The sequence below is a fragment of the Tupaia chinensis genome, unplaced genomic scaffold (assembly GCF_000334495.1).
Source record: "Tupaia chinensis unplaced genomic scaffold, TupChi_1.0 Scaffold000659_1, whole genome shotgun sequence".
NCBI classification, from domain to species: domain Eukaryota; kingdom Metazoa; phylum Chordata; class Mammalia; order Scandentia; family Tupaiidae; genus Tupaia; species Tupaia belangeri.
This window is the reverse complement of record NW_006160181.1, coordinates 736,393-746,758: the sequence shown is the minus strand read 5'-3', so window position 1 is coordinate 746,758 and position 10,366 is coordinate 736,393.

Sequence of the window (10,366 nt, the reverse complement as noted above, 5' to 3'; positions counted from 1 at the left end):
TGGTGAGCACACACACCCTATAGCAAAAACCTCTCCAAGAAAAAAAAAAGAAGTAAAAACGGATGTAGTTCACCTTCAACTTGTGGCGATCTTGTAAAGGCTGAAACTTTAGGTTTAAGGACCCATTTACACCCTTAGGAATTACTGAGGGCCCCAAACACTTTTGCTTATGTGGGTTATATCTACTGATATTCATATTCATCACATTAGAAATGAAAATGAGTTCTGGGACCAGCAGTTGGCGTAATGGCTGGACTCCCATGTAGTCGACCGCGGTTCGAGTCCCGGACCCAGTGGCTTAAAAGTCACGCCAGGCGCGTGTGCGTGCGTGCCCAAGATCCTGAGAGGAGAATGAAAGAGAAGGGATTGCGGCATGGCCATCCCCCCCAGGGGGTGATTTCTCACTTTCTGTCTCTCTGTCTCTATCTTTTTGGCAAGCGCACAAACCCTATAGCAAAAAGCTCTCCAAAAAAGAAAAAGAAAATGAGTCCTTACTTAACTAATTTAAGATGATAATAATAGTCCCATGGCATGTTAATAATTGTTTACTGTTTTAGCGAGAACATTAAGAGAACTGGGCCTCTTCCATGGTGGCAATGAAGAATACACTGAGCAGTTTGGTGCCCCTGCCTGATTTATGCCAAGGCACCAACAGTTCTATCCCTATTGCATTTGCACTTCCAATGCCAATATCAACACAGTCAAAAAGACAAGTAAGGTATTTCTGAAAATCCTTTGACCTCCCCTAAGAGAATCTTGGGAACTGCCTGGATTTGTGGCCCCACACTTGAAGAGCTACTATTTACCCAATGGCTGGCAAACGGTGGGAGTAATGTAATTAATGTGGATTGATTAGAGAAGACTGGGGGTCAGGAAGGTGGGTGGGGATATATGGATCCTCTTCTAACTCAGTCATTGTCTACCTGCCCTTCCACTTCTGTCAGTGTAGACCTGAATGAAACAATGGTTTGCAAAATGCCTCTCAGCCCCTGGGATAAGGGCCTTCCTTTCCCTGCTCCAGCCACCCACCCCACCCCCTTCCTGGGCAGGCAGGCAGTTTTTTTTTGGGCAGGCAGTCAGGAATGCGGGGGAGAGGTGGCTGAAGCTTGACCCCCCCTAGGGAAGGAAAGTGCCAGACATTTCTTCAGTACCATCCATCAAGTGCAGGCAGGCCCCGCCCCTTGCCTCCCCAAGCCTTTTCCTGGAGCCTACCCCTGTCCCAGTGGGACTAGAGGTAGGGGTGAGCGATCAGGAACTCGGAGGTTGTCTCCAAGGCAGCACTCCCTGATATACACACAAGAGTGGTGGTTTGAGGGTGAAGAAGGGTTACATTGTTCTCCCTCTTGTCCAGTGACTTCTGATGTCCTGTGTTTCCTACGCACTTTTTCTGGCTCCAGTCAGACTTGATTTATTGAGAGACAGAGCTTACGTGGTCATGTCCTTCTTGCCAGCCAAGCTGGGGATGAATAGCATGGGGAAGGCTTGACTGAAAGATGGTTGCCCTGGCAACCACAGCACACGCAACTTCCTGATGGGCCCTGGTGGCCACGTTGATCCCCAGGCCCCCGTTCTTCATCCCAGGGGTGGTAGACAGCCCCAGAAGAGAGCATCTGTGATGAAGGGACTAAGAAGTTCGGTCAGGCTGGGGGCTGGGACATCTGGAGGGACTTGGGCCTTGGGGAGGGAGGACTGTGGGATGAGGTGGGGAAGGGGGTGGGGAGCTGGGTGACTGAGGAGCTACAGCGAGACAATTCTAGGAAATGGCCGGTCAGATCCTTCCGGGGCAGCCTGGCTCCACTGCGGGCACTAGGAGGGGAGGGGGCTGAGGGGTAGATCTGAGCAGAGGCCCAGAGAGTTTGATGATTTCAGCAGCTCCAGAACTTTCACTGGAAATGAACAGATTTCCTTCCGGAGGAAGGCCCCTGAAGGCAGGAAGAACTGGGAAAGCCATTACAGGGGGGTGAGAGGGGTGGGGGCAGTTGTAACAACCGCCCCTAGGCAGGGGAGACAGATTTGTGCCAGGAACCCTGCCCATGGGAGGGGCAGTCTAGCCTCTCAGAGTTTCCCTGGGCTGTCCTGCCTAGTAGGTTTGGGAGGGGTGAGGGGGCAACAGGGTTTCCCCAGAGTATGATAAGAGTAATAACAACAGTAATAATTGGCATTCAAGTGTGACTTGCAGTTGACAAAGGCTTTCATGTACATTATCTCATCAGCCCATGTGACAACCCTGGAAGGAGGGACCAGCTGAGAAGGCAGCTCAGCTGCGGCTGGGAGGGCCCAGCTGAGGTCTAACTGTGTGAGGGGTGGATGGTGAACTGGAGACAGTGTGCAGGGGGAACCCCAGCCCCACCAGCCCCACACAAGACCAGGACAGAGAAAAAAATAGAGCTGACGGAAGCAGACAAATATCCTCCCCACCCCCCACCCCCACTATCACCCCCTGTTTTCTCTACGTCAAAGGGCTTGGGTAATTTATTTATCATAGCAGTACATTTAGTAATAATGATTTTTAAATGATTTATACCTTTCAGGACAGATCCATATAATCTAATTAGCAGAGGCCGGGTTTGCAGCTCAAAGTTGTTTTTTAATTAAATTGCAGGAACTAGAAAATATAAAATTAAAGACATAAACCACTAAAAAAAAAATAATGCTGTTCAGGGAGATTTAATCTTATCAGGTTGGAACGCAAGTAAGATTCCAGTTGAGGTGTTTACCAGGCGAAGGTTAGGGAGCTGATGAATTTGATGTTGCTCAAAGCAGAGCTGACGGTGCTCTTGAAGAAAATGAGACCACACCCGGTGCCTGCTCTGACTCTTCTACCAGGAAAAGAAGTGAGGGGTACGAATCTGCTTGACTGTAGCTCAAGTCCAAGCTTAGAGAAGCACTGAGGGGGTCCAGATAGGGAAAAAAAATCCATACATGTTGGCTTCCATCCATGCTACAGTGAGTGGTTGGGCCGATTGCCCTTTAAGAACATTTCCAAAACAAAGATTCCATAATCAAGTGCATCTGTTCCTTACTGAGGCTCCCTTTCAGGACTTGCCGCAACTTTTCTGTCGGCCTTTGGCTTCTAAACGTGAACCACACATGGTATACCTTAGCTGTTGTATGACCTGTGATCAGGTCAGCCCACCAAACTTGCAGCAGGCAGAAACCAGGCTGAAATATCATGTAGGCCTCAGTGTTCAGAACCGTCACAATTACGAGCCTCTGGACAGCGGCACACATGGAGGCTCGCAGGAGGTGAAAAGACCTCATCCACGTGCCAAGAAGGTGGCCCACCCCGACTCTGTGAGGACAGAAGCTGCTGCACTTTGCACCTTTCTAGACCTCACCCTGTGTCTCTTCATCTGCCTGTTATTTGTCCTTTATATTAAACCTGTAAACGTAGAAAGAAAAAAAAAAAACTGTACAATTACGCAGCTCTATCAAGAGCCAGGCAGTATGACGTTAGTTAAGAGGCTGAACTCAAGAGACAACCTGCCTATATTCAGACCCCAGCTCTGCCTTCATAATCCATGTAACTGTGGGTAAACCACTCAACTTCTCTATGCCCTCAGTTTTCTTTCTTTCTTTCTTTTCTTTCTTTCTTTCTTTCTTTCTTTCTTAAGCACCAGATGTTTTAAATTCCATTTGTTATTATAATTATTTTTTAACTTGACCAAACATAGAGAGAGAAAGGGAAAGTGAGAAATCAAACCACCAGGTCCGGGACTCAAACTGCAGTCGGCCATGTGGGAATCCAGAGCCCCTAACTACCACATCACCTGCTGGTCCCCTACCCTCGGCTTTCTATTCCATACCACCAGAAAGATCATAAGACCTACCTCATAATTTCTTTCTTTCTTTCTTTTTTTTAACTTATTTATTTTTTTAGTTTGCTACACGGTACACGTGTTTGTTAGAGAGAGACAGAGAGAGAAAAAGTGAGAAAGCACTCCCCATGCAGGGAATGGCAGCACTGCAATCCCTTCTCCTCCATTCTCCTCTCCGGATTTTGGGTACACACACATGCACACATGCCTGGATCCGGGACTCAAATTGCACGGTCAGCATGTGGGATCCAGCTGCCTTAACCTCCACACCACCTGTTGACCCCACCTAACTCATAGGTTTGTTTTGAGAATTATATGAGGTAATTCTTCCTGCTCCATGCTTAGGACACTGGCCGGTAATGAAAACTAAAGAGTATATGTTAGTATTTTTTTTTTAAGAATTATTTTATTTAACTTTATTTATTTTAATTTGAACAGAGAGAGACAGAATGAGAGAGAGAAAGTGAGAAAGCAAGCCACCAGGTCTGAGACTCGAACCGCAGTCGGCCATGTGGGAGCCCAGCGCCCTTAACCACCACGCCACCTGCCAACCCCTGTGTTAGTATTATTAACAGTCTATTTATATTATGTAAACCAGAATGCTGGATATAAAAAGTTTCTGGTGTCCAGAAAACAGATGGGAGTGAAATGCAGCACATAATTAGACTCCTCAAGCAGAGTAAGATCTAGTGGGAGAAAACAGAGGTTATGCAGTCCAACTGCCTATCCGGGGCTGAAATTCTTTTTATTTTTTTAATTTAAAAAACTGTGCTGGGGGCAGGCAGACATGTGGTGTGATGGTTAAGGCGCTGGACTCTTACATGGCTACTACAGTTCAAGTCCCAGACCTGGCGGCTTGCTTTCTCACTTTCCCTCTCTCTCTCACTCTGTCTCTCTCCGGTCAAATTTAAATAAATAAATAAATAAACAAATAAATAAATAAAGTTAAATTTAAAAATTCTTTAAAAAAAAATAAAACAAAGAACGTGGAGATGTTTCAATAATCAGAATTACATTTGAAGAAGGGCCAGCAGGTGGCATGATAGTTAAGGTGTTGGACTCCCATATGGTTGGCTGCAATTCGAGTCCTGGGCCTGGAGGCTTGCTTTCATTTTCCCTTTCTTTCTTCCTCTGGTCAAGTTAAATAATAACAACAATAACAACAAATAAAAGTGAATAAATCTTTAAGAAAAAAATAATTACTGGGGCTGGCAGGTGGTGTGGTGGCTAAAGGCGCTGGATTCCCACATGGCCGACTGTGGTTCGAGTCCCGGACCTGGCGGTTTGCTTTCACACTTTGTCTCTCTCTTTCTCACTCTGTCCCTCTGTGGTCAAATTGAAATAAGTAAATGAATAAATAAATAAACAAAGTTAAATAAAATAATTCTTTAAAAAAAAGAAAAAAATAATTACATTTGAAGAAATCATTTTGCTTTTGGAAAATGGGGCTTTTTCCTTAGGCTCCCATCTAAGGAAGCTTTATCTTGTTGGATGTGGGGTGTCCTTTGTTTTGTTGAACTTGGAAATGATTTTTTTATCTCTATTGTGAATCACAGGATGAACTAAATCCACTTGTGTGATAGTTGAGAGAAAAAGCAAGGGTAGAGGTATTTCATAGTTGAATTAGAACTTTGAAGAACAGATGTATCACATACAGGCTTTCTTTGTTTTGTTTTTAATGACTTTACTATTCTCTTTATTTTTTTTTTTTTTTTTTTTTGAGAGGTTTTTCACTGTAGGGCGCGCACGCTCGCTCACCAGACAGACAGAGACAGAGAGACAGAAAGCGAGAAATCACCCCCCAGAGGGGATGGTCACGCCACAATCCCTTCTCCTCCATTCTCCCCTCGGGATCCTGGGCATGCACGCACACGCGCCTGGCATGGGTTTTAAGCCACTGGGTCCGGGACGCGAACTGTGGTCGACTATGTGGGAGTCCAGCAACATAGCCATTACGCTAACTGCTGGTTCCCATTCTCTTACTTTTTTAGAAGTCTTTTAATTTTGTTTATAATTATTATTATTATCTTTTTTTTTTTTTTGACCAGAGAGAGAGAGAAAGGGAAAGTGAGAAAGCAAGCCACCAGGTTTTTTTTTCAAGAAATAGCACACAATGGGAACCAGCAGTTAGCGTAATGGCTATGTCGCTGGACTCCCACGTAGTCGACCGCGGTTCGTGTCCCGGACCCGGTGGCTTAAAACTCACGCCGGGCGCGTGTGTGTGCGTGCCCAAGATCCCGAGAGGAGAATGGAGGAGAAGGGATTGCGGCGTGACCATCCCCCCTGGGGGGTGATTTCTCGCTTTCTGTCTCTATGTCTCTCTCTTTCTGTCTGGCGAGCGCACGCGCCCTACAGTGAAAATCTCTCCAAAAAAAAAAAAAAAAAAGAAATAGCACACACTTAGACAAAGAAGTACAGAGAAGAAATTAAAAATCATCTAACATTCTGGTATTGAAATAGTCATTGTTGGGATCATCAGACGTATGGTTACATTGCTGGACTCCCACATAGTTGACCATAGTTTGAGTCCCAGACCCAGCAGCTTAAAACTCATGCTGGGAGCGTGTGTATGCCCAAAATCCTGAGAGGGGAGAATGGAGGAGAAGGGATTGTGGTGTGGCCACGCCCCATGGAGGAGTGATTTCTCACTTTCTGTCTATCTCTTCAGTAAGTACACACACTCTATAGCAAAAATCTCTCAAAAAAGAAGAAATAGTCATTGTTAGCTTTTTTTTTTTTTAATTTTGTTATCAGGCATGTGTATTTGCTGGAGAGAGAGAGAGAAAATGAAAAATTGCCCTCCAGGGGGATGGCCACACTGCCACTATCCCTTTCTTCTCCCCCATTCTCTCAGGATTTGGGACATACACACACATTTGTCCAGGGTGATTTTTAAGCTGCCAGGTCCAGGATTTGAACTGTGCAGTCAGCTATGTGGGATCCAGCTGCCTTAACCTCCATGCCACTTGCCGGGCCCCATTGTTAACATTTTATGGACATCCTTTAAATGTGAATTATAAGTTGTTTGATGTTGAGGACCAGCAGATGGTGTAATGGTTATATCACTGGACTCCCACATAGTAGACCGTGGTTTGAGTCCCGGACCCAGTGGCTTAAAACATGCTAGGCGCATGTATGTACTTGTCCAAAATCCCGAGAGGAGACTAGAGGAGAAGGGATCATGGCATGGCCATCCCCCATGGGGGATGATTTCTTGCTTTCTCTCTCTCTCTCTCTCTCTCTCTCTCTGTCTCTCTGGTGAGCATACGTACCCTATAGCAAAAATCTCTCTAAAAATATTAGTAAGTCATTTGATGTTGAGTGTGTAACGCAAACTCTCTGCACCTTTATACAAAAGCTGATAAACCTTCCCGTCTCTTTGGCTGCTTCTAGCCCTGGCCTTTGTAGCTACGCAGAAGTCTATTCTCTCCTGACAACACTCGCCCCTCCGTACCAGTCTCAGCAATATGACATCACCTGTTTCCTTAACGATTTCTCTAAGATCTGATTCTACTCGCTACCATTTTGGGTGAGCTTGTGTGGGTCTGCCCTAATTGCTAACATCCCATTGACAGCCTGCCTCCTTATCTGGAGCAGAAATCTCCAGGTACATTCTGGGGCGTGCAGAGAACAGGCAACTGTCACCTCCCCACGTCTGTCACATGGTGGCAATTACGGAACTGTGCCACACATACAACCTCTCCCTCCACCTCCGCAGCCTTTCTCACATTGCTGTTGTTAATCTCTCTTCCACCTTGTTCTTATTTTATTTTATTTTATATTTTTTGGCCAGAGAACCCATGTGCATGCTGGAGAGAGACAGAGAGAAATGATTAGGGAGAAAATACCCTCCACCCCCCTACCCCTGCAATGGGGCATGATCATGCTGCAGTCACTTCTCCTCTATTTCTTTCTCCTTCAGGGAGTTCAGGCATGAACACATGCATGCCCAGCTTTTTCTTTTTTTAACTTTTTGCTACAGGGCGAGTATTCTCTCTGGGGGAGAGAGAGAGAGAGAGAGTGAGAACTCATTCCCCTGGAGAAATAGCTACACCACAATCCCTTCTCCTCTGGGCTTACCACAATCCCTTCTCCTCTGGGCTTTTGGGCATGCAGCCACACACGCTTGGCATGCTTCTCAAGCTTCTGGGTCCAGGACCTGAACCACACATTTGGCCATATGAGACTCGGCTTCCTTAATCACCAGTCATGGGCTGGCTTCTCTGTTAAATGTTCAAAAGAAAATTTCATATATGAATATTTTTACAATTATTTAATTGTATTTATTATTGTTAATATTTTTTAATTTGCCACGGCACTTGTGTGCTTGCCAGATAGAGACAGAAAGAGAGAGAGAGAGAAAGTGAGAAAGCAAGTCTCCAGGTCCAGGACTCGAACCGCGATTGGTCCATGTGGGAGTCCAGCTACCTCAATCACCATGCCACCTCTGATCGGATTTTTTTTAATTTAATTTAATTATTTATTTAATTAATTTCAGTGATAGAGGGAAAGTGAGAAATCACCTCCCAGTGGGGATGGCCTTGCCACAATCTCTTCCTTGATTCTCCTCTTGGGATTTTAGGCACTCAGGTACACACACCTGGCATGTTTCTTTCTTTCTTCTTCTTCTTTTTTTTAAAGAATTATTTTATTTAACATTTATTTATTTATTTAAAATTGACCAAAGAGGAATAGAGTAAGCAAGAGATTGGGGATGGGGGGAAGGGAGTGAGAAAGCCAGCCACCAGGTCCACGACTTAAACCACGGTTGGCCATGTGAGAGTTCAGTGCCCCAACTACCACCACCACTGCTGGCCCCTCTTGTTTTTTTGGGGTTTTTTTTGGTTTTTTTTTTTGCTTTATTCGAGAGATTTTTGCTATAGGGCACATGCTCTTACCAGAGACACAGAGACAGAAAGTGAAAAATCACCTCTGGAGGGATGGCCAGGCTGCAATCCCTTCTCCTCCATTCTCCTCTTAGGACTTTGGGCATGCAAGCACACTCTCCCGGCATGAGTTTTAAGACACCGCGACTGAACTCGAACTTCGATTGACTACATGGGAGTCTAGTGACGTAACTATTATGCCATCTGCTGGTCCCACTCAGCATGTTTCTTAAGCTGTAGGGTCTGGGACTTGGACAGCAAAGTTAGCCATGTGGGATCCAGCGCCTCAACTACCATGCCACTTCTTGGCCCCTTATATAAAATGTAACTAAATGTTTCCTATGGGATTTGGGAAAGAGGGAAAGTTATGTCACATAGAGTACATGATTTCTATATAAAATCTGCACTAAAAGGTTTACTGTCCACTCCAGGTCTCTCTGACAACCCCCCCCACACCCCAATTAGTATTTTAAAAAATTTGCCAGAGGGCGCAAGTGCTCGCCAGAGACAGAGAAAGTAAGAAAGCACCTCCCACAGGGGATGGTCATACTGCAATCCCTTCTCCTCCATTTGTCCCTCCTTTGGGATTTTGTACATGCATGCATACATGCTTGGTATGCTTTTCAAGCCACCGGGTCCAGGACTCAAACTGCACAATCAGCCGTGTGGGATCCAACACCTTAATCTCCACACCACCAGGATGCCCATGAAGTCAGACCTCCATCGTGGCCCTAGCCTCATACCCCAACCCTTATGCCACCCGGACGGGGCCTTACTTAACTTTTTTTATGTGTAAAAGAGATATACAATATATATTTCCCCCTTTTTTACATGAAAGGTGTTACCTTCTTTTAGCTTACTTAATAATATCTTATTTGGGGGCCAGCTGGTGGTGCAGTGGTTGAGGTACTGGACTCCCATATGGCCAGCTGTGGTTCAAGTCCTGGACCTGGTGGCTCGCTTTCTCACGTTCCCCATCTCTCTCATTCTGGCCCTCTCTGGTCAAATTAAAATAAATACATAAATAAATAAATAACGCTAACTAAAATATTTCTTTAAAAATAATCTTCTTATTTTGGAACTCTTTCCATATTAGTTTGGATTAAGACTGGCCAGCCAGTGGTGTGATTGTTAACAAGACTGGACCTCACTTGGGTGGTTTGAGTCCTAGACTTGGCAGCTGGAAAAACACACTGGGTGTGCATGTGTGTGTGTGTGTATGTTCAAACTCTGAGAGGGGAAGGGATTGCTATGTGACCATCCCCCTTAGGGGGTGAGTTCTCACTTTTCCTGTCTCTCTGTCTCCCTCCAGCAATACCATGTGCCCTATTGCAAACAAAGACACAAAAGACAGGGTCTCACTATCAAGATCTCCCTTTTTCTCAGCTTCTCAAATAATTGGGATTAAGGACTCATGCCACCATGTCCAGCCTTTAGGTTGGACCTGGACTCAAACCTGGGCCTCCCATGTGGATGCAGCCTGTGGAGCACAGGGTGTCAGCAGTATCACAATGGCTGGGCCTTCCTCACTCTTTTTCCAAATGTGTAGAATTAATTTTTTGACTATACCAGAATCTATTAACCTGGTTGATGGACATTTACTTGTTTTCAATCTCATACTATTATATACTATGTTATAATATTTCATCTCATGCCTATATT